Genomic DNA, 25,334 nt, shown 5'->3' on the forward strand with positions numbered 1-25,334 from the left:
CAGTACACGTTTACTATAGAAGAACGGACGCATACGTAAATAAAAGCTCTCCTAGACATACACCCAAGGGAATTGAAAACAAGGAGTCTATGTGCCCACAAAAAACTTGAACATGAATGGTCATAGCAACATTGTTCATAATAACCAAAAAGTGGACAACAACCCAAATGTCCATCACCTGACACATGGATAAACAAAATTTAGTAAATCCATACCATGGAATAGTATTCAGTCCCAAAAGGGAAAGAAGTACTGATTCATGCCACAACACAACCTTGGGAATATTATGCTACATAAAACAAGTTAGATACAAAAGGCTACACAGTATATGACTCCATCTGTATGAAACGTCCACAGTCAGCAAATCTGTGGGGACAGGAAGTAGATCAGTAGCTGCCAGGGGCTGGAGGATGGTAGGAAAGAGGAGTAACTCCGGCAGATACAGGCTTTCTTTTTGAAATGATGAAAATGCTTTGCAATTAGTGGTAATCAGTCGCACAACATTGTGAATATACTTAAAACATACACACACACACAACACCTCTGAATGGCATGCTTCAAAAGGCAGACTTTATGGTATGGGAATTATATCTCAGTTTTTTAAATAAAGAGAAAATAAAATGTTAATGCATAATTTCTTTCCAGTTTCTTTCTGACACATATTGCTGAAATGTTTCAAGAGGGGAGGTTTGTAACTGCTCATTACTTGGCATGGTTGCTAGAACTCAGAATTGCCTTTTTCTAAGTCGTTTTAAATTTGACAGATGAAAATATTGCTTATAGATTTTTAAATGACTGATTGAGGTTGAGTATTTTTGTATGTATGGTTTTTAGCCACTGAAGTTTCTTCCATTTCTTTTTTTTTTTTTTTTTTGGCTGTGCTGGGTCTTTGTTGCTGCACGGGCTTTCCTGTAGTTGTGGTGTGAGGGCTTCTCGTTGTGGTTGTTTTTCTCGTTGTGGAGCACAGGCTCTAGGATGCCTGGGCTTCAGTAATTGCGGCTCCAGATACTAGAGCACAGAGCACAGGATCGATAGTCGTGGCACACGAGCTTAGTTGCTTCACAATATGTACGATCTTCCCAGACCAGGGACTGAACCTGTGTCTCCTGCATTAGCATGTGGACTCTTTACCACTGAGCCACCAGGGAAGCCCCTCTTCCATTTCTTAGTCTTACTTACATGAGAGTCTTAAGGCTTTCTTATTGTTTATTGCACACCTCTTTTTTTTTTTAACCTTTTAAACCATATAAAATAATTTGCAAGGCCAACCGGAACACACTGTTAAAATCTTTGCCTTTAGGATATTTCCCCAAGTCAAGATGGGGTAAGCATGGAAATAATTGATTAGCATATGTGTAACTAACATTCCTTTTTTCTACCATCCTCCAACCCCTGGCAACTGCTGATCTACTTCCTATCCCCACAGATTTGCTGACTCTAGACATTTCACACAGATGGAATCGTATACTATGTAGCCTTTTGTATCTAACTTGTTTTATGTAGCATAATGTTTCCAAGGTTGTGTTGTAGCATGTATCAATACTTCATTCCTTTTGGGGGCTGAATACTATTCCATGGTATGGCTATACTAAATTTTGTTTATCCATTTGTCAGCCGCACAGGTGTCCAGATCAAAGTTTGATTTTTCCCAAACATTGTTTCTCTTCTTCTTTTAAAAGAAAACCATTTTTGACTCTGAAGTAACATTATCTTCAGAGTCTACATATATTCACATTTCTGAAATAAAGTTTACTTAGAGCTTTGGGGTACTGTCTTTTCAATACATTTCTGAACTTTATTTGCTCGTATTTTATGAAATGGGCTTCCTAAGTGGCACAGTGGCAAAGGATCTGCCTGCCAGTGCAGGAGACACAGGAGATATGGGTTTGATCCCTGCATCAGGAAGATACCCTGGAGGAGGAAATGTATTCTTGCTTGTATTCTTGTATTCCCAGTATTCTTGCTGGGAAAATCCCATGAACAGAGGAGCCTGGTGGGCTACAGTCCATGGGGTCTCAAAGAGTCCGACACGACTGAGTGACTGAGCATACACGCATATTTTATTGACATATTATCAAGGCTATAGAGTGAGGTTATGCTGGCTACAGAGTCAATTTGTTGTTTGGTCGTTCAGTCCCTCAGTCGTATCTGACTCTTTGTGACCCCTTGAACTGCAGCACACCAGGCTTCCCTGTCCTTCACCATCTCCCGGAGCTTACTCAAACTCACGTCCATTGAGTCAGTGATGCCATCCAGCCATTTCATTCTCTGTCATCCCCTTCTCCTTCCGCCTTCAATCTTTCCCAGCAACAGCGTCTTTTCTAATGAGTCCGCTTTCACATCAGGTGGCCAAAGTATTGGAGCTTCAGCATCAGTCCTTCCAATGAATATTCAGGATTGATTTCCTTTAGGATTGATTGGTTTGATCTCCTTGCTGTCCAAGGGGCTCTCAAGAAAGAGTCTTCTCCAGTACCACAGTTCAAAATCATCAATTCTTTACACTTAGCTTTCCTTATGGTCCAACTCTCACATGCATACATGACAACTGGAGAAACCATAGCTTTGACTAGATGGGCCTTTGTCAGCAAAATAATGTCTCTGCCTTTTAATACACTGTCTAGGTTGGTTATAGCTTTCTTCCAAGGAGCAATCATCTTAATTTCATGGCTGCAGTCACCATCTGCAGTGATTTTGGAGCCCAAGAAAATAGTCTGTCACTGTTTCCATTGTTTCCCCATTTATTTCCATGAAGTGATAGGGAAACAAAATCTATGCTCTAGAAAAAAATTTTTATTTAGCTAGGAATTATCTGTTGCTTGAAAGCTTAAAACAGTTTACCCATAAAACTTCAGGGATGTGGCACTTGAGTGACATTTTGAGTTTATTTCATTGATAATAATCAGTTCATATTTTTTACATTATTTTAAAAAGTCAGTTTTAGTCATTTACACCATAGGGGTGCACATAGCATTTTCATAATTCTTTACAAACTCTGGTCAAATATGCTGTTGTCCAGGAACTTTGCAGCCCCTGTGCTGATTTAACTTGGGCCTCTGGGATCTAGAGGTGAGTGACATGTGAGGCTGCCCTTCCTGTGGCACCAGTATCCTCTTAATATACAGAAAAGTTGACCCCCTTACTCTTATGATACTTGAATGGCTTCACATTACCTTGGGTTAAAGCCCAGCTTTTCTCATTCAGAGGCCATTTAAGCTCCTGCCAATCCCTCCAGGGGCTTCACCAGTGGCTCACTGATAAACAATTCTCCTGCAATACAGGAGACTTGGGTTTGATCCCTGAGTTGGGAAGATCCCTTGGAGGAGGAAATGACAACCCAGTCCAGTATTCTTGCCTGGGAAATCCCATGGACAGAGGAGCCTGGTGGGCCATAGTTCATGGGGTCACAAAACAGCTGGATACAGCTGAGTGACAGCAACCTCTCCAACCTTGTCCCCTGCCACTTGCCCTAACCCACCCAGAGAAACTCTCCTGGTAGTAAACTCCCTGCAGCTCCCCTGACATGTGCCCTTTCCTCCTCTGAGCCTTCATTCTGCTTTGCTTCCTCTAATTGGGTCCCCCAATTCCTCTAAGTAACCCCCACCTTGACCCTGGGACTCTACTCAGAAGCCAGCTCCTCCAAGTTTTATGTAACTATGGGTTATGTGCCCCCATGCATGTACCTTTATAACTTCACCCCTCACTTAACATTCATTATTTTAATTGCCTGTTTAGCTGTTTATGTTCATCCTTAGATTGGAAATGTCATGGGCAGAAAGAGTCAGTAGTACCCAACTTTTGTCCTAAGAACCTAGGTTAGGACCTGACACAAAGTCCATGGTATTGAAGGAATTAATGAACAAATCCAGATAAGCAAGTCTTGATCATGACTCTTTTGCCTATAGCTAATCACTCAATAGCTAGGAATGCAGACTGTGGAGCCAGCCTTCTTGGGTTCACTTGCCAGCGTCACCACTTGCTCTGTGTACCTCTGTGCCTCCAGCGGAAACCAGTGTTACTTCCTTTTCAGATGGATCTGACAATTAGAGATAATGCATAGGCAAAGCCACATTCTCAATAAAAGCGTTGTGTTGCTGTGATAAGGATCTCCAGTGCCAGGCTGTGGTCACTAAGTGAGAATGAAAACTTGGTTACTCAAGTCCACAAAGTAGCTCTTCTTTCCTTCAAGGCTTGCGGAAAAGAATGGTTCTGAATCCAATGGAGGCGGGTAGCATGATCTTCTCTATACAATATGCCCTCAGCACTTGCTGGTTCAGAGTCGATATTCTAGAGAAAAATCTATCAGATTAACTAGAATTATTATAAACAGTGCTACTGTAAGCCTATACAGTACTGTCCAGAATGTGAACACCAATGGACTGAGCTGCAAGGCACGGCAGGCAGTTACAAGAGCTTAGGACATAGGCCTGCATTCTTGTGAAAATAATCCCATGAAGCCACAAAGCTGAGAGAACCTGGTGTTTATGGTAGGGCGTTGCACATGCTCTGTGAAACGAGATGCACCCTGAGATGGGCAGCACTCAAGGAATTTTATCTGACTGGAATGTTCCCAGCTATCATTCTTTAAAAAGGCAACTGATTTTGCATAATTCAAAGGCAGTTTCCCAGGTATTCTCAGACTTGGGGCACTGAGAGCAGTGAGTGTGTGTGTGTGTGTGTGTGTGTGGCAAGGGGTCGGGGGATGGGGTGGGAGTGGGTGTGGGGAATGAAGATCTTTCTAGAACCAAGAGCTTTCTTCTGCAAGGCCTTCTAGCTTCCATGGTTCCCAAACTGTCATATGAGTAAGACTCATTTTAAATGCCAACCACAAGTTGAGAGTGCTCAGCTTCAATAAGCTCTCCTGAGATTCTGATGCAGGCAACTTCCAGTACACTTTGAGGGGCATTTCAGTGGAGGTCTATCACCGAGGGATGTACTTTAAGGAAGTCAAGGACGTTGGAGCAGAGGTGGTGGCCTTGGGCCCAGGAGGGTTGAGACTCCACTCTTAGGACATCATTTTGTTGATCTCTAGGTGAAGTGGCCATGATATTGTGATTTATAATAAGAATATGATAATGAAAACCATATATTCAGTCTTCATCCCTGGCACAGAGCTCCTAAAGCATTCCTTAAAGGATGAGAGTCATGAAAGTGTCTTTTGTTATATGAATGAGGTGACTTTTGGACCACTGCTATACTAGGGGCTGGTTGTCAGGAGAACCTGGTGATGAGAGAGCTGGCACTTGTAGGCCCACCCCCATGACTTCAGGGAAAGGGAGAGAGGCTGGAAGTTGAATCAGTTACCAATAGATGATGATGTAATCGATTGTATCTTTGTATTGAAGCCTCCATAAAAAGCCAAAGGGACAGAGTTCAAAGGCCTTCCTGGTTGATGAACACACAGAGATCTGGGGAGAACAGCAGGCTCTGAGAGGGCATGGGCGCTCCATTGTTGCTGTTTAGTTGCTAAATGGTGCCCAACTTTTTGCAACCGCATGGACTGTGGCCCACCAGGCTTCTCTGTCCATGGGTTTTTCAGGCAAGAATACTGGAGTGGGTTGCCATGCCCTCCTCCTGGGGGAATCTTCCCAACCCAGGGATTGAACCTAGGTCTCTCACATTGAAGGCAGATTCTTCACAGTCTGAGCCACCAGGGAAGCCCAAGAATTCAGAAGCGGATAGCCCATCCCTTCTCCAGGGGATCTTCTTGACCCAGGAATTGAACTGGGGTCTCCTGCATTTCAGGCGGATTCTTTACCAGCTGAGCTACCAGGGAAGCCTCCAGAGAAAGCTAGAAAGAAAGTGAAAGTGAAAACCGCTCAGTTGTGTCCAATTCTTTGCGACCCTATGGACTTAAACGGTCCACGGAATTCTCCAGGCCAGAATACTGGAGTGGGTAGCCTTTCCTTTCTCCAGAGGATTTTCCCAACCTAGGGATCGAACCCAGGACTCCTGCATTGCAGGAGGATTCTTTACCAATGGAGCCATCAGGGAAGCCCAGAGCTATCAGAAAGAGCTAAAAGCTCCTTATTCAACATCTAGGGGTAAGGATCCAGATCTGTCTGCCTTACCTCCTCTTCCCTGCTGTGATCATCTCTGGGGAAAACTGAGACCAAGGACACGAGAAAGCAGGTCTAGCTTTTTGTGTCTGAGAACAATGATCTCACATCAAGCCACAACCTACTCAACGGAAGACTTCCAACTTCCTGTCCCAGTACGCTGGCCCATGTTACAGTGGCAATCAATCCACTCTGCTTGAGAGATTCCAACAGCTGAGTCGCCAAATTATCAAGCGAGGGAGATTACAGACAAAGGGAACATGTCATTTTTAGGAAAGAGTCCAAACTGAACGGCCAGGAGATGGGGACAAGTAGAGGCAAAATTCACGGGCGACACAGAAGCAAATTCATTTAGAACATAATGAGCGAAGAATCATAATGAGAACTTTTAAGAAGATAGAATTAGAGCATAAAAAAATGAAATTATGCAACTAAACAGCATGATTGCCAAATTGAGAACTTCCATGTAGATGTTAAAGAGAATGATAACTTATGAAAACTAAATTAGTATTTGGTGTGGGGGGATGGGGAGGGGTTGTCCCAGTAACCCAATACAAAAGAAAATAAAGCATACTAACTACTAAGAAAAATGCACAGATACAAGACATAAAGGACCACTTAGGTGGAGACTTAGTAGTCTAATAACAGGAATTCCAGAAGGAGAAGAGAGAAGAAAATTAAGGGAAAACTTGATTTTATTTATTGATTTATTTCTATTGGAGTATAGTTGCTTTACAATTTTGTATTACTTTCTGTTGTACAAAAAAATGAATCTGCTATGTGTTTACATATATTCCCTCTTTTGTGGATTTCCTTCCCTTTTAGGTCACTACAGGGAATTGAGTAGAGTTCCCTGTGCTATGCAGCATGCTCTCATTATTTAACTGTTTTATACATAGTATCAATAGGGTATATATGTCAATCCCCGTCTCCCAGTTCATCCCACCACCTCTTCCCCCTCGATATCCATGCATTTGTTCTCTATGTCTGTGTCTCTATTTCTGCTTTGCATGTAAGATCATCTATATCAAGAAACAGCTCACTGAAAAAGGCCCTGATGCTGGGAAAGACTGAAGGCAAAAAGGAGAAGAGGGCGAGAGAGGATGAGTTGGTGGCATCACCGACTCAATGGACATGAACTTGAGCAAACTCTGGGAGACAATGAAGGACAGCAAAGCCTGGTATGCTACAGTCCATGGGGTCACAAACAGTCAGACACGACTTAGCAACTGAACAACAACAATACCATTTTTCTAGGTTGCACATATATGCATTAATATATAATATTTGTTTTTCAAGAATGCTTGTTTCGATATAACAATGAAATGAAACATTGTTTAATGTTTAATGAAACAACACACTCCAGTGTGTCATGGGTATCCTGGTGAATGTTCTCAGCGCCAAAGATTATTTTAACTCTGATCAACTGGAAAGAGCAAGTTATTAGAAAAAAAAGAGAGAGACAGAGGACATCATTGGACTATCACCAATACTGGAGGCTCTTGAGAGACAGAAGGATGATATCAATAGGCTATTGAGGGGATAATGGATTATGATCTGAAAATCTTATATCCAGTCAAAATATTGTTATATAAGGACACACACAAAAAAGGCATTTTGGAAACACATAGTGGCTTAGAAATTCTGCACCCATGTACCCTGAGGAAAGTAGTTAACAAAGTTCTAAAGAAAACAATCCCAAACAAAAATCTCTGCATGGAAAATGACAAACAATACTGAAAAAAAAAAAAATGGTGATTAATGAACCTTGTATTGGTTATAATCAGAATGGACATTGCTAGCCTGATGTGGAATACTAAGAATTTTTTAATCAGATAAGACCTACTTTAGGAGAAATTTCAATAGCCTTAGCTAAAATTCTAAGTTATCTCAAAACCTAGTAGTAGGGGCGTGAAAGAAGAAATTGGGGATGTAAAAGCTTTTCCAAGCTTTGATGAGATTTTTGAGTCTTGAAGGAGGGGCTGCAGTGACAAAAAAATAACCTGAACTTGCTCCTTAGACATGAAAAGTCCTTTGTTCTTTCACAGAGGATTTCTTACTGGCACTAGTCTCACTCTCTCTCTCTCTCTCTCTATTTTCTCTCTTTAACCTAGCTGTCTCTTTTCTTTACCTTCTGAGCTCCTCATCATTTTTTGTCCCTTCCCATCTTCATCCTGGTCTTTACATAAGCCAAATTAAATATAGATTTCAAACTTAGCTCCACACTCACCTCTGCCCAGCCAAAGTCCACCAGGATGTTCAGCTGAACAAAAGGAACAATTTATCCTTTAGTCATAAAAAAGACTAGCAGAAAATTTGTGATTATGGTCTTCCTTTGGACAGCATCCACCCTCATTAGAAGGCCGTGCCTCTTTCAAGAACATTTCTCCCCATCTGCTCCAGAGTCCTGTAAGAAATTGTATCAGGGACTTCCCTGGTTGTACAGTGGATAAGCATCCACCTGCCACTGTAGGGGACATGGGTTTGATCCCTGGTTGGGGAAGATTCCACACGTCAACAGGCAACCAAGCCAGTGCACCACAACTACCGAAGCCCGTGGACCTAATAGAGTCTGTGATCCACAAGAGCAGTCACTGCAATGAGAAGCCTGTGCACCGCAATGAAGAGTAGCCCCATCTCTTTGCAGCTAGAGAAAGCCTGCACACAGCAACAAAGACCCCCAAATTAATTAATTAATTATTAAAAAAAAAAAAAAAGACCTGTGCATCTTTCAGTGAAAAGCTGTAGGGTTGAGAACAGGGATAAGCATGGAGGTGGGGACAATGAGATGAGGCTGGAGATGTTGGCAGAGTGGAGTGTGCAGAGGTTTGAGAGGCTGGTTAAAGAGTTTGGGCTTTATTCTGAAGGCGATGGGGAGCTAATAGGTTTCATGTGTTTGAAGGATATCCCTGGCTGCTGTCTGGAGATGAATGAGCTTGTAGACAGGATGAACTTGAAGGCAGAGAAGCCAGCAGGGAAGTTGCTTCTCTAATCCCAGTGAGGAATTCTGTTTATTTACAGAAACTCTATACAGCCCTGTGACCCAAGTGTGGATAGAAGCTTTTCTTTTTTTCCTTTTGTACGGGTCAGATGGGAATGTATCACTTATGAGCTGCTAACTTTCTACAACGAGAATGCTTTTTTGTGTCATAAAAACCCAGTCTGCCCCCCCTTTTTTTTTTTTTTTTTGGCCCTTTATTTCACTTCTTTGGCTGCATTGGGTCCTGGTTGTGTCACGTGAGCTCTTCCTTGTGTGAGGTGGTATCTTTCGTAGTGGTGCTTGGGCTCCATAGACCCCAGCATGTGGGGTCTTAGTCCCCCATTCAGGGATTGAACTTGTGTCCCCTGCATTGCAAAGCAGATGCTTAACCACTGGACCACCAGGGAAGTCCCCCCAAGTCTGCCTTTAGAGGGACTGACCCCCTAAGATCCCAGAAGGCTGACACCCAAGAAAAGTCCATATCAGGATCACAGCCACTTCATCTGATTCCCCAGCTTTACCAGAGCAATCCAGGGCATCACTCTCTAGTTGCTTCCATTGTATGACTGGCTGCTCTCAGCGCTACTGACTTTATCTTCCTGTCTGGTCTCTTTCACACTCTTGCATGTGATGGCCAGCTTGCATTCCCTGATGCTTCCTAACATTCAAAGTTTGATTCTGCAGCATATTAAATTCAAACCTTAGTTAAATTCAGAGCTTCATCAAGTCTATTGCAAAAGTTATGGCATTGACCAGAAAGAAGCGGGTGCCAAGAACTGACTTGGGGGAATTCATGTGACTCAGAGTATCCCAAATCCCCACTGAGCCTCTCTTGGCAGCAGATTCAGCTCCTCCTTTCCCCTAATACCTTCCCCTCCCTTCTCCCTCCTCCCTCTCCTCTTTCTCCTCCTCTCCTGTCTGGGAACCCACAGTGATCTTGCTATAGATACTTACTTTGCAAGAGGGAGCCAGTTCTCTCCAGATCCTTATCATCTCTGATTGACTTCAGACTTATAATGAGAATTATAGCCTAGCATGTCCCCAGGGACCCAGAACCAGGAATAAGTTTAAGATATAAAAAGACTTTAAGTCTTTCCTAATTTATCAGCAAAACCTTGGAGAATATATGTGAGATTAAGGGCTTGGCTAAGGAAAGAAAGACATAAATAAAGATTAGACTCTATTTTTCAATCTGGTATTCTTTCCAGAGATGTTGGATGAAAAGATAGTTCCAGCAGCTGGAGTGAATCTAATTGTTTTTCTCAGCTGGCAGACTGTGAATTGACTCAAAGATGGACCACATCAAATAAGCCAAGAAGTCAGAAATTCCAGGGTTTAATAGAGAGGAACAAATAGAAAAACTTAGGAAGGTAGGGATTTAGGAGTGGCTTTATCATAGGTGATTCAGTCTCCTTCCCAGTAGAGATCAAGGATATAGCCATTCCTCAGGATCTGCAGGGAACTGGTTCCAGGACACCCCCATCCTCACTCCCCAGGCCTTGGTGATACCAAAATCCACAGATGCTCAAATTTCTTATATAAAATGGCATAGAACACTGTTGGCCCTCTGTATCCCTGGATGCTGAACCCATATATGTAGCCCACTGTGCTCATATCACAATACCATTCAAAAATACATCAGTTTAGAAGAGCTAGAAACTTTGAAAAGCACATTCAGGCCAGGAATGCAGATGGGAGGAACTAGCTGTCCTGAATTCATCTTCTTGATTTCCAACAATGATAATAAGATAAGGGCAGGACACTTAAGCAAGGCCAAGCATCAGACTTAACCCTCTAAGTTATGGTACGGATAATTATCATAATTGGCAAAGGTACTATGGTGGTAATCTGAATGGTCTGACTTTTGGATTGTATCCAATTATCTAAACAGAAGATCCAGAAGTGAAAGAAAGATAGCCAACCACAAGGTTTTACTTGATTTATGAACCACCACCATCACAAGTCCCTGGGGAAAGAAAAAAAGCAGTCTGCTGGAAAAGAGACCTTACTTGGGCTACTACTATACAGAATGCCACTTCCTTCCTCAATCCCCAAGCCTGATTTATTTCAGAAACTCTGAACCCCTTAAATGAAAGGAAGGTTGCATACCCCTGACAAAAGACTCTGATAACATGACAAGTTTGTACTGTGCCTCTTACTCTTCCCCTTCTCCAAAGAGACAGCTATTTATCAGGGTAAATGTACATTTAGGGAAAAAAACCTCAACCTTCAGCTTTGAAATAAAGGTAAACTAGAATGTCACTATGGCTTACAAGTCAGTTGCAGGCTATGGTGTTTGAATTATAAATGCATTAGTTTTAATCAGTCTTACCATGGACACTATGAGATCCCAAACTCATCCTGAGGTTATACATGTAGCTGGAACAGATAAATTCGATCACTGGCCTAATTTCCAATTTCCTCTGTCATGAAAGCTATTATGGTAAGAAAAGCAACTGAAGCCTTCAGGTAGTTGCTACATGGACATATAAAGTGAGACATAAATCTAATTTTTACTTTTCTAGTGGCCATATTTTTAAAAGACAAGAAGAAATGAATGACATGACATTAACTTTAATAGGATATTTTATTTCACATGATATATCCAAAATACTATCATTGCAATATACAATTAATACAAAACTCCTTAATATACCTGTTTTTGTACTAAGTCTTTGTCAGGAAGCATTTAACAGGAGGTGTCCTGTGTGCTGTTTTGGATCTGTCAGAAATTTTCTGTTCCTTATGAATATTCAGGAATTAAGAGGAGAGGCAAGCCTCTCCTGGAGGCAGGAATCCAGGCATTTTCTTCATTAGTTTTTCAATATGGTGATAAGTACCTTCATCCTTTTTATAAACCATATGGTAAAAGTGATTATTTACCACCCTCTCTCTTTCATGGATGACCTCATGTTTCCTTGTAAGTTTTGATTTTATCTCTGCTGAAAATAGCTATCTTGTAAGACAGTATAAATACCTACACAATGTTGAATAAAACACCTTTGCTCCATCAGAGCTTTGGTCCCCCTATCTTGCTTTCTTTCTCTCTCTCTCTCTCTCTTTTTCAGGCTGATCCCCTGGAGCGCAGAGGCTCTCTGAGTTCACTTTCCTGCCTGGGCTTCTAAGACCCTCTCGAGAAGGCGCTCAGCACTTTCACCCCATCGAGTGGGCGCCTGAGGCCTCCATGAACAGAGCAAGCCCTGTGCCAGGGGCTTTATTGGTTTTCTGCATAAACCAAGGAATATCAGCCTCTTTCTCTCTCCTTTACTTTCTTATTGGTCGACTCTGGACCACCAGGTTCCGGTCCATTAAAGGACCTCAACCAGTCTTCAAAATGTGATGTATATATTTTTTTACGCTTACAGAATACTTCATTACAGACTAACCACATTTCAAGTGCTCATGTGGCTAGTAGCTATGGTGTTAGCACAGCTTCAGAACTTCCCCTCCCCACGGCAAGAATAACCCCAAAACAGTGCCTCATTCCTGGAAGAGTCTCAGAAATGCATGTACAATGAAATCAAAAAAGGACTTAGAGTTGTGGGGATTATGGTTTTTATCATATCCCTTTTAACATATCTATTTTGTCTATGCAAATATCAGATAGATCTTGAAGAAATACAGAGGATTTTTTTTTATTGTGACTTGTTTAAAATTGAAGTCTAGTTGATTTAAAATGTGTGAGTTTCAGGTGCACAGCAAAGTGACTCAATTATGCAAGTGCAAGTTGCTCAGTCGTGTCCAACTCTTTGTGATGCTATGGACTATAGAGTCCATGGAATTCTCCAGGCCAGAATACTGGAGTGGGTAGCCTTTCCCTTCTCCAGGGGATCTTCCCAACCCAGGGATCGAACCCCGGTCTCCCGCATTGCAGGTGGATTCTTTACCAGCTGAGCCACAAGGGAAGCCCAAGAATACTGAAGTGGGTAGCCTATCCCTTCTCTAGCAGATCTTCCTGACCCAGGAATTGAACCAGGGTCTCCTGCATTGCAGGCAGGTTCTTTGCTGATTGAGCTATCAGGGAATACATAAATATCTAGTTTTTTCAGTTTCTTTCCTCTTATTCAGTCGCTCGGTTGTGTGCAACTCTTTGCCCCATGGACTACAGCACACCAGGCTTCCCTGTCCTTCACTATCTCCCAGAGTTTGCTCAAACTCATATCCATTAAGTCATTGATGCTACCCAACCCTCTCATCCTCTGTCACCCTTTTCTTCTGCCCTCAATCTTTTCCAGCATCAGGGTCTTTTCCAATGAGTTGGTTCTTCACATCAGTTAGCCAAAGTACTGGAGCTTCAGCTTCAGCCCCAGTTCTTCCAGTGAATCTTCAGGGTTGATTTCCTTTAGAATTGACTGGTTTGATCTCCTTGTTGTCCAAGGGACTCTCAAGAGTCTTCTCCAGCAGTACAACTGTTACAAAATAACCTTGGTGACAGAGGATTATTAAAACCTTAATTAGCTAGTGACTCAAATTGCATCTGCTGTCCCAGATGTGGCCTCTTTACTAGAGTAAACCAGTATAGTTCCTAACATCTGGTATGCAACTTTGGGACTTCCCTGATAGCTCAGTTGGTAAAGAATCTGCCTGCAATATAGGAGACCCCAGTTTGATTCCAGGAAGATCCCCTGGAGATGGGATAAGCTACCCACTCCAGTATTCTTGGGCTTCTCTTGTGGCTCAGCTGGTAAAGAATCCACCTGCAATGCGGGAGACCTGGGTTTGATCCCTGTGTTGGGAAAATCCCCTGGAGAAGGGAAAGGCCACCCTCTCTAGTATTCTGGCCTAGAGAATTCCATGGACAGTCCATGGGGTCTCAAAGAGTCGGACACAACTGAGAGACTTTCACTTTCAACACTGGACGTAGTAACTATTCTGTCTATTCAAACAGGAAGAAAGTGTTAGCTGCAATTTGTTTTCACATGGCAGGAAGAGCTGTCCGTCTCCACTGTCTTGCCTTGGGATTATGTGTACTCTGCATCTGGGCCACAATTTAGTCCATGCTTGACTTACTCCCTATTTCACATGACATGATGTTGACTTCTTATGTTGATGACATCAAACTAACAGGACTTGGAAGCCAGGATGTAGCAGATGCTTTAGATACTTTGACTAGTACCTATCTGTAGTTGTTGCTGCTAAGTCACCAAGTCATGTCTGACTCTTTGCAATCCCATGGACAGTAGCCTGTCTGGCTCCTCTGTCCGTGCGATTCTAGCAAGAATGCTAGAGTGGGTTTCCATTTCCTTCTCCAAAAGTGAGAGATGTAGCCACTGAAAAGTCAGGGGCTGCCACCTGATTAAAGTATAAATTCCTCATAAAGTTCAGAAATTTGAATATTACTCTCAAAGGAAAAGTTGAGTGTACCTTGTAACTTCTACTATTAAGAAAGAAGCACAGGCAGGTGGGTAGTAGTGTAGGGATAAATTAGGAACTTGGGATTAACAGATACACACTGTATATAGAATTAGATAAACAAGAAGGACTGACTTACAGAACAGGGAACTATATTCAGTATCTTGCAATAACCTATAATGGAAAAGAACCTAAAAAAGAGATGACCAATAGATAACTGAATCACTTTGCTGTACACCCGAAACACTATAAATCAACTCTAAAGGTAAATGTGCATGCTCAGTCGCATCTGACACTTTGAGATCTCATGGACTATAACCTGCCAGGCTTCTCTGCCCAAGAAATTTTCCAGGCAAGAGTACTGGAGTGGGTACTCATTCCCTTCTCCAGGGGATCTTCCCCACCCAGGAACAGAACCTGAGTCTCCTGCATCGCAGGCAAATTCTTTACCGTCTGAGCCACTATACTTCAGTTTAAAAAGAAACACATTACTTCCTTAGATTTTAGAGGTGCTATGTACCACATTTAAACATGCTATATCCCTTTACTGCATGACCCAAAAGGCTTTCGGGATTGAGCAGGACTCAGAGTAAGGAGAATACTCCCCAGCTGTTTTATGTTGAGGTCTTTTAATGGACTGGAACCTGGTGGTCCGGAGTCGACCGATAAGGAAGTAAAGGAGAGAGAAAGAGGCTGATATCCCTTGGTTTATGCAGAAAGCCAATAAAGCCCCTGGCATGGGGCTTGCTCTGTTCACGGAGGCTTCAGGCACCCTCTCAATGGGGTGAAGGCACAGAGCACCTTCTCGAGAGGGTCTTAGAAGCCTGGGCAGGAAAGTGAACTCAGAGAGCCTCTGCGCTCCAGGGGATCAGCCTGAAAAAGAGAGAGAGGGAGAGGGAGAGAAAGCAAGACAGGGGGACCAGAGCTCTGAGGGAGCAAAGGTGTTTTAATCAACATGGTGTGGGCATATATACTGTAGTTATTCTCAGCAAAGATAAAGATTAAAATTCCAGACTTACAAAACATAGGTGATCCATATTAAAGAGCGAGAGAGAGTTGTAAACAATCACTTTTACCGTATGGTTCACAAGAAGGAAGAGGGTACTTATCACCATACAGAAACACTAATGAAGGAAATGCCTGGATTCCTCAGCCCCCAGGAGAGGCTTGCCTCTCCTCTTAATTCCTGAGTATTCAGGCGTTAATAAGGAACAGAGAATTCCTGATAGATCCAAAGCAGCACACAGGAAGCCTCCTGTTAAATGCTTCCTGACAGTTTTTTAACACTTTACACTTAGGATTCCTGGAGATCCAGTGGTGTCTGATGTGAGTGTGTAGGTCCAAGATGCTGTGTGCCATCTATGGCAAACCTCAGTGAAGAAGTGCAACGGAGTTCCCTGGGTTGGCATGTAACTCTCTTCCTTTTGAGCGACAGTCTGGGCTTGTTATTGCTACATGGTGATTGGATTCCTGTCAGTGGATAGCAAGAATTCATGAAATATGGACCGTCTCTTGTGGACTGGATGTTATCTGACCCACCAAGTCAGAAAGTCAAGCATACTTAAGAACACCTCATCAAAATGTCCCAAAGGCTCGAACAAATTACAGATGCAGATAACTCAGATTCTCAATGTGCCTCTGTTTGTCTCACTGACACCTCTTCCTTGACACATACCTATGATCTCATACAGAGTTTTGGGTTTTGTTTTTTTAATAACCAGTCAGCCTCGTTTAAGCTGCAGTTTTGAATGAAAACTACAGAAATCAAAATACACACAGATAAAGATTTAGATCACCACAGGCAAGTATAGAAGCAATCAGTCAATATGCAAACTGAGGGCAAAGGAGCCTGGGGTAGATGACTGAGGAAAGAAGACATTTAAATACCAACTCTGACCATTTGACCAATTCTGGTGGGGAGGTGGTAGTGGTTTAGTTGCAAAGTTGTTTCTGTCTCTTGGGCCACAATGGACTGGAGCCTGCCAGGCTCCTCTGTCCCTGGGATTCCCCAGGCAAGCATACTGGAATGAGTTGCCATTTCCTTCTCCAGGGGATCTTCCCCACCCAGGGATCTAACTTGGGTCTCCTGCACTGAAGGCAGTCTCCTGCATTGGAGGAGAATTCTTTACCAACTGAGCCACCTGGAAAGCCTGTGGTAGGGAGGAGGCTAAAACGTGTACTTATTTTTTTTCCTTGATGTGTCATAACTAGTTAACCTTTCCCCTCTTTTCCCCTCTCTCACTAACTTATATGGAAGGGTGGTGCTGTGGCTATCTTTACAATGTAGTTTAGGTTATAGGATATGAGACAGAACACAGATAGAGCTAGCAAAAGGATGTTCAGTTCAGCTCAGTTCAGTCACTGAGTCGTGTCCGACTCTTTGTGACCCCATGAATCGCAGCACGCCAGGCCTCCCTGTTCATCACCATCCCCCGGAGTTCACTTAGACTCCTGTCCATCGAGTCAGTGATGCCATCCAGCCATCTGATCCTCAGTCATCCCCTTCTCCTCCTGCCCTCAATCCCTCCCAGCATCAGAGTCTTTTCCAATGAGTCAACACTTCCCAAGAGGTGGCCAAAGTATTGGAGTTTCAGCTTCAGCATCATTCCTTCCAAAGAAATCCCAGAGCTGATCTCCTTCTGAATGGACTGGTTGGATCTCCTTGCAGTCCAAGGGACTCTCAAGAGTCTTCTCCAAAACCACAGTTCAAAAGCATCAATCCTTCAGCGCTCAGCCTTCTTCACAGTCCAACTCTCACATCCATACATGACTACTGGAAAAACCATAGCCTTGACTCGATGGACCTTAGTTGGCAAAGTAATGTCTCTGCTTTTGAATATACTGTCTAGGTTGGTCATAACTTTTCTTCCAAGGAGTAAACGTCTTTTAATTTCATGGCTGCAGTCACCATCTTCAGTGATTTTGGAGCTCCCAAAATTAAGTCTGACACTGTTTCCACTGTTTCCCCATCTATTTCCCATAAAGTGATAGGACCGGATGCCATGGTCTTTGTTTTCTGAATGTTGAGCTTTAAGCCAACTTTTTCACTCTCGTCGTTCACTTTCATAAAGGATGCACATCACCCATAAATCCTGGGCTTGAAACTGCATGCCCTAACTAACGAGACCTTGACTTGTCTCCTTTTCTGGACAGTGTATATACCTGTTTTTTATTTGAGGAGTAGTTGCATTATCTCTGGCAGGAACATTGTTGTTGGTAAGCTTAAGAATAATAAATGGTTTATGCTGATGGTAGGCAAACAAAGGATTGACTAGGCTGTAGATATTTTGTCAAATTTTGTAGCTGCCCAGCAAATATTTGAGCAGCCTTGGTATATTTTAGAAATTTACTACCTTATAAGGCTTCTCTGGTAACTCAGGGGTAAAAGAATCTGCCTGCAATGCAAGAGAAACATGCAGGAGATGCAGGTTCGATCCCTGGGTCAGGAAGATCCCCAGAAGGAAGGCATGGCAACCCACTCCAGTATTGTCCAGTGAAGATCCATGGACAGAGGAGTCTGGAGGGCTACAGTCCACAGGGTCACAAAGAGTTAGACAAGACTGAATGACTAAGCAACAAGAATAAAAACCACCTTAGAAGTCCCACTGCCTACCATTAAGGTGAAAGCCCAAAGGCTCTCTGCTGCAGCTTTTCTGGCAACTGTGGCATAAAGAGGGCTTCCTTGATAGCTCAGCTGGTAAAGAATCCACCTACAATGCAGAAGACCTGGGTTTGATCCCTGAGGTGGGAAGATCCCCTGGAGATGAGAAAGGCTACCCACTCCAGTATTCTGGCCTAGAGAATTCCATGGACTGAATAGTCACAAAAAGTCAGACATGCATAACCTAGACTCTATCAAGTAGACTTATCCGTGGAGACACTGAGTTCAAAGTGCCCAGTATAAGGAAGTGGCAATGCATTTTTTTTTTTCTCTCAGTAAAGTAACAACGTCCTTTAGAACTAACACCCAAAAAAGATGTCCTTTTCATTATAGGGGACTGGAATGCAAGAGTAGGAAGTCAAAAAACACCTGGAGTAACAGGTAAATTTGGCCTTGGAGTACAGAATGAAGCAGGGCAAAGGCTAATAGAGTTTTGCCAAGAGAATTCACTGGTCATAGCAAACACCCTCTTCCAACAACACAAGAGAAGACTCTACACATGGACATCACCAGATGGTCAACACCGAAATCAGATTGATTATATTCTTTGCAGCCAAAGATGGAGAAGCTCTATACAGTCAGCAATAATAAGACCGGAAGCTGACTGTGGCTCAGATCATGTACTCTTTATTGCCAAATTCAGACTTAAATTGAAAAAGGAGGGAAAACCACTAGACCATTCAGGTATGACCTAAATCAAATCCCTTATGATTTTACAGTGGTAGTGAGAAATAGATTTAAGGGACTAGATCTGATAGACAGAGTGCCTGATGAAATATGGACAGAGATTCGTGACATTGTACAGGACACAGGGATCAAGGCCCTCCCCATGGAAAAGAAATGCAAAAAAGCAAAATGACTGCCTGAGGAAGCCTTACAAATAGCTGTGAAAAGAAGAGAAGCAAAAAGCCAAGGAGAAAAGGAAAGATGTAAGCATCTGAATGCAGAGTTCCAACGAATAGCAAGGAGTGATAAGAGAGCCTTCCTCAGCTACCAATGCAAAGAAGTAGAGGAAAACAACAGAATGGGAAAGACTAGAGATCTCTTCAAGAAAATTAGAGATACCAAGGGAATATTTAATGCAAAGATGGGCACGATAAAGGACAGAAATGGTATGGACCTAACAGAAGCAGAAGATATTAAGAAGAAGTGGCAAGAATACACAGAAGAACTATACAAAAAAGAGCTTCATGACCCAGATAATCATAATGGTGTGATCACTCACCTAGAGCCAGACATCCTGGAATGTGAAGTCAAGTGGGCCTTAGGAAGCATCACTATGAACAAAGCTAGTGGAGGTGATGGAATTCCAGTTGAGCTATTTTAAATCCTAAAAGATGATGCTGTGAAAGTGTTCTCTCAATATGCCAGCAAATTTGGAAAACTCCGCAGTGGCCACAGGACTGGAAAAGGTCACTTTTCATTCCAATCCCAAAGAAAGGCAATGCCAAAGAATGCTCAAACTACCACACAATTGCACTCATTTCACATGCTAGTAAAGTAATGCTCAAAATTGTCCAAGCCAGGCTTCAGCAATACCTGAACCGTGAACTTCCAGATGTTCAGGCTGGTTTTAGAAAAGGCAGAGGAACCAGAGATCAAATTGCCAATATCCGCTGGATCATGGAAAAGGCAAGAGAGCTACAGAAAAACATCTATTTCTGCTTTATTGACTATGCCAAAGCCTTTGACTGTGTGGATCACAATAAACTGGACAATTCTGAAAGAGATGGGAATACCAGACCATCTGACCTACCTCTTGAAAAACCTATATGCAGGTCAGGAAGCAACAGTTAGAACTGGACATGGAACAACAGGCTGGTTCCAAATAGGAAAAGGAGTATGTCAAGGCTATATATTGTCACCTTGCTTATTTAACTTATATGCAGAGTACATCACGAGAAACACTGGACTGGAAGAAGCACAAGCTGGAATCAAGATTGTCGGGAGAAATATCAATAGCCTCAGATATGCAGATGACACCACCCTTATGGTTGAAAGTGAAGAGAACTAAAAAGCCTCTTGATGAAAGTGAAAGAGGAGAGTGAAAAAAAAGTTGGCTTATAGCTCAACATTCAGAAAACAAAGATCATGGCATCCGGTCCTATCACTTCATGGGAAATAGATGGGGAAACAGTGGAAACAGTGTCAGACTTCATTTTGGGGGGGCTCCAAAATCACTGAAGATGGTGACTGCAGCCATGAAATTAAAAGATGCCTACCCCTTGGAAGGAAAGTTATGACCAACCTAGATAGCATATTCAGAAGCAGAGACATTACTTTGCCAACTAAGGTCTGTCTAGTCAAGGCTATGGTTTTTCCAGTAATCATGTATGAATGTGAGAGTTGGACTGTGAAGAAAGCTGAGCGCCGAATAATTGATGCTTTTGAACTGTGGTTTTGGAGAAGACTCTTGAGAGTCCCTTGGACTGCAAGGAGATCCAACCAGTCCATTCTGAAGGAGATCAGTCCTGGGATTTCTTTGGAAGGAAAGCTGAAACTCCAAGAACTCTGGCCACCTCATGTAAAGAGTTGACTCATTGGAAAAGACTGTGATGCTGGGAGGGACTGGGGGCAGGAGGACAAGGGGATGACAGAGGATGAGATGGCTGGATGGCATCACCGACTCGATGGACATGAGTTTGGGTAAACTCCGGTGATGGACTGGGAGGCCTGGTGTGCTGCGATTCATATGGTCACAAAGAGTTGGACATGACTGAGCGACTGAACTGAACTGAAAGTAACACATATCTGACTCAGAGCCCTCAAGGCTGAGTTCTTGGTGAAGAGATGCCACAGATACTAGCTGCTGTTGTGTTCGCAATAAAATCAAATTTCTGACATAGAAGTGACAGCAGAGGAACCACAGTATTCTGTTCAGGGCAAGCAACTTGGGTGATTTTCTCATAAAATGAGTTCTGAGGCACGGTTTTGGGTCCCTGAAATGCAGAGCAGTGACTTGTTCTCTGGTCTTGTCAATCTACAAACTGCCCAATATCCAGATATAGTTTCTTTCTCTTGCAACTGATGACTCTGCCTGATTCATCTAGGTACCAGTTCCATTGAAAGGGCTGAAGGGCACATGAAAAGGATAAAATGAAGGCAAATCTAGGAAGTGTGATTATGGAGCTGGTTCAGGTTTTGGAGCAGGGAATGGATATAATTACACTGGGAGAACTGAACTGGCAACAATAGGGAGGCTGTTTGAAGGAAGGACTTGAGATGAGTTCTGTCAAGGCCAAGACCAGGTAAATGAAGAGACCTTCACTCTATTTTAGGTGGAGACACTGAGGCTTAGGCTAGAGCAGGGGTCTAGATCCAGGAGAGCAGAGGTGGATCTCAATCTCATTCCCAGCTTGACTTTGGGCAAAGAACTCACAAGGCTTTCTAATTACATTTAATCTATGAAAAGTCACTGCTAATTATTTTTTTCTGGTATTTGAAAGAATGTGCTTGTGCTAAGCTGCTCAGTCATGTTCAATTCTGTGTGACCTGCTGGACTGTAGCCTGGCAGGCTCCTCTGTCCATGGAATCCTCCAGGCAAGAATACTGGAGTGGGTTGCAATTTCCTTTTCCAGGGGATCTTCCCAACCCAGGGATCGAACCCTCACCTCTTACACCTCCTGCATTGGCAGGTAGGTTCCTTACTACTTATGCCCCTGGGAAGCCCTCAGTATTTACTTATTTGGCTGTGCTGAGTCTTAGTCAAGACATGTGGGATCTTTCGTTGTCCTATGTGCTATCTAGTTTCCTGAACAGGGATTGAACCTGGGACCCCTGCTCCGGGAGTGTGGAGTCTTAGACACAGCGACCCCATGGAAGTCTCCTTTAGAAAGAATGATCAAACTGAAATCTGTCTAAGATGTCACATGACTGTATCTTCTTGATCTGAATTCAAGGTTGGCTTTGACATTTCCTTACTTCCTTTGTAGTGAGGGCCTCAAAAGCTGCACTTTCGCAGAGCAAGTTCATTCCATAGGAAACATTTCTGAGGAGTAGGGTCTTACTTAGGCTTCCCTGGTGGCTCAAATGGTAAATAATCCACCTGCAATGCAGGAGACCTGGGTTCAATCCCTAGTCAGGAATATCCCTTGGTGAAGGGAATGGCTACCCACTTCAGTATTCTTGCCTGGAGAAGAATTCCATAGACAGAGTGCCTTACTCAGTGTTTAATGAGAAAAAGAAAAGTAACATTTGATGATCTAATCACATGCCAGGTCCATAAGCCTATTTCTTGCTTCTAAGAAGCTTATGAGTTTGGCGTGCCTATATCCATTTTACAGATGATGAGAGTCACAAATGGATTCCCTACTCTTTTCAAAATTCCCACTTGCAAGGCTAATTTGGCCCCAGTTGGCCTGGCTGAGGCTCCAGTTCTTTTGCTCTATATCAAGGGACTCATGGGAAACTTAAGAATGCTACATTCATGGAAAGAACTACGGTGTCTTTTTCGCCTCCTTCCTGGGACCACAAGAACCTCATAGGAAAGCGCCGGGAGGTGGGTGGGTAAAAACAGTGTGCTTATCCTCAAGCTTTTGTGTGTGGTTTTGTTTTCTTTGTTTTTGTTTTTGTTTTTTTTTTTAAACATTTATTTATTTGGCTGCATCTGGTCTTAATTGAGGCTCATGGGATCTTCACTGTGGTGCTCAGGCTCTCTAGTTGTGGCACACAGGCTCAGCAGTCACAGTGCAGGGGCTTACTTGTGCCCTGGCACATGGGATCATAGTTCCCCACCCAGGGATCGAACCCATTCCCCTGCCTTGGAAGGCAGATTTTTAAGCACCTGACCATCAGGGAAGTCCCTCATCCTCAGAATTGATGGCAACCGCTGCCAACGGAAAGGCTTCCCTGGTGGTTCAGAGGGTAAAGTGTCTGCCTGCAATGCAAGAGAGCCAGGTTTGATCCCTGGGTTGGGAAGATCCCCTGGAGAAGGGAATGGCAACCCACTCCAGTATTCTTGCCTGGAAAATCCCATGGACGGAGGAGCCTGGTAGGCTACAGTCCATTGGGTCATAAAGAGTGGGACACAACAGAGTGACTTCACTTTCACTGCCAACGGTAGAGCTGACAAACATGGTTCCCGCTTGTTTTCTCATTGAATGAAATCTTCACAAGGACTCTCTGAAGTAGGTATCACAAGACCCATTTTAAAGATGGAGAAACTGAGACTCAGAAGTATACTCACCTATGCGAAGTTATGCAGCTAATAATCAGCAGAGCTGAAGTTCGAGTTCAAATCTTCTGACACCAAAACTAGTGTATGTTTAAATGCATTAAACCACAGAAGAAGGTAAGGGGATGGAGTATCTTTCTGGATAGAGTCATGGGCCTGGGACTTCCTGGTAGGAGGCCAGTATTCCTGCAGCGAGCGTGTCCTTCTTTTCTCAGGTTTGACTTTGGGACTCTTAAGGCAAATCACTGTATCCTGTACTCAGAGCTGGTGTGACATGCTTTCTCAAGCATCTGGGCCCAGTGACAGCAGTGTTTTTGGAAAGAGATGGTGCTCATTACTCAGACTTCTCCCTCTTAAGTCAGCTCCCAAAGATGCAGTTGTAGGCATTCCTCAGACCAAGATCAAAATAAGAGCTTTATGGCTGATAAAGGAGACTATGGCTTCACATCGCCAGACGTTTTATTTTCCCCCAAATTGTGATCATTCCTCTCTGGAACACTGGTAAATTCGCTGCATGAAGGAGCAAAGAGCCTGAGTTTGCTGAGAGAAGGCTGCTCCAAAGACGGATTTCCACATTCTTACTCTTCCCATTAGTCACTCTCCCTTGCCAAGGGAGCACAGAGGAACTGAACATATTTACCCCAAATTTCTCTTCTCCTCCAAGACAGTGTAAGGAAAGGAGAGCAAACGTGCCTCCCTCTCCACACTGCGCTTCCCACATGGCAACATCCTGGTCATGGACCATCAGCTGAGGCAATAACACAACACTTTCTAGTGAGGAAAGAAAGACAGTGATCTTTGTCTTATCTAGAACAGTCAGTAAGTGTGGCAATAGCAGGGAGGACCAGTAGCCTGGAAGAGTAGATGTGTTGTTATTTGGGGACTGAGGAAATCACCAATCAAGGTGTTAAAGAACCTCAGAGATAATGTACACTAAATACCTGCATACCTGACAGGCCTGTCTGTCAAGGTTGTAAGGGAAGCAGTTACTGTCGTATGGGAGCTGGAATGTGAACTCAGACGTTTAGGCAGGTAGTCCTAAAGAAGTCTAATGATTTCAGCCCCATACTCATGAGCCCCTTGTAAGGCTTTCTCATTTTTAGGTCCCATGCTGACACTGCTGACTGAATCGGTATCTGACGCAAGGGTAGCCAGGCTATAAGCTGGTCTCTAAACTGGGCAGTAGGCCAATCAATCAGATATTATCTTTTGAGGATTTTTGAATATGAGACATCGGATACTGAACAGTTGACAGGAGGGGCAAAAGACACAGAGAAACAGGCAGCAAGAGGCGCTGAAGCTATGAGTGAGCAGTGAGTGTAGGCCAGGTAGAGAGTAAAGGGCATTTTTTTTAGGTAGACATGTGGACAATAGACAAAAAGACAGAGAGGCTGGATTCAAAGGATGGCCAAGCTCTAGGGTAGAAACTTGTTCCTCTTGCAGCAGAGGGAAGGGTAGAGAGCACTCAACTGCCAGACTCACGTAGGACCCTATATTACCTTCCAATTACCAAACAATGTTCTGGGCCCGGGGGAGGGTAGCTATTTGGCTGTCTATAGGATCACCAGAAATCTGGCTGTATGGTCAAGATACCACCCTTCCTTAAAACGTATAACTTCATAAACCATCAACACTCAGCATGATCTGAATAAGCCCCTTTTGTACCTTACACCCTGAAAAGGCTAATCCACTAGACTTTTTACTGGCAATGGCATATATAAACCATATACATCAATGTTAGAATTTTTGATCCAACAGTGGTATCCCCTCTGAGATCTTCTGATTAACCCGGAATTCCCTGTGGTCATTTCTTTCATCCTGAATAATCAGTGATATAGTTTAGAAGCCTCTGTGAATAGATAGCTTGTCAATTCCTTTTTTTTCATTTTCCCCTGATACTCTATGCAGGGATTTCTTGGCCAGTCATTGCATCCATGTCTAGAGTCCATCCTGAGGTCCTAGCAAGGGCATGAGCAATCAAGATACTTAAATGGCACCTCCCTGGTGGTCCGGTGGTTAAGAGTCTCGCTGCCAATGCAGGAGACATGGGTTCGATCCCTGGTCCAGGAAGATTCTACATGCTATGGGGCAATAAGCCCATGGGCCGCAGCT

Source organism: Budorcas taxicolor, chromosome 8 (assembly GCF_023091745.1).
Source record: "Budorcas taxicolor isolate Tak-1 chromosome 8, Takin1.1, whole genome shotgun sequence".
Classification (NCBI taxonomy): Eukaryota; Metazoa; Chordata; class Mammalia; order Artiodactyla; family Bovidae; genus Budorcas; species Budorcas taxicolor.